We start from the raw sequence: 265 nt of genomic DNA on the forward strand, positions 1-265 counted from the left end.
ATTGTACCCATCTGGAAACTCTCTGAGAAGCTCTATTCTTAGAGATTGTCTTTATTTTATCTAACTCAGGGCTCACTCTGTGCAAACAGTCCTGTCTGCAGAGCATCATCAAAAATAATTAGCAGCAATTGTTTAACAGTGCAGCTGCCTGAGGCAGCATTACCAGTGTGTAACAAAAATATTAAAAAAAAAAAACAAAACAACCCTGGGGAATGAGATGCCCATAGAAGGCTCAGAAAAGCCCTGAATATTCCCCGAGAGCTAG

Source organism: Cebus imitator, unplaced genomic scaffold (genome assembly GCF_001604975.1).
Source record: "Cebus imitator isolate Cc_AM_T3 unplaced genomic scaffold, Cebus_imitator-1.0 Scaffold24, whole genome shotgun sequence".
NCBI classification, from domain to species: domain Eukaryota; kingdom Metazoa; phylum Chordata; class Mammalia; order Primates; family Cebidae; genus Cebus; species Cebus imitator.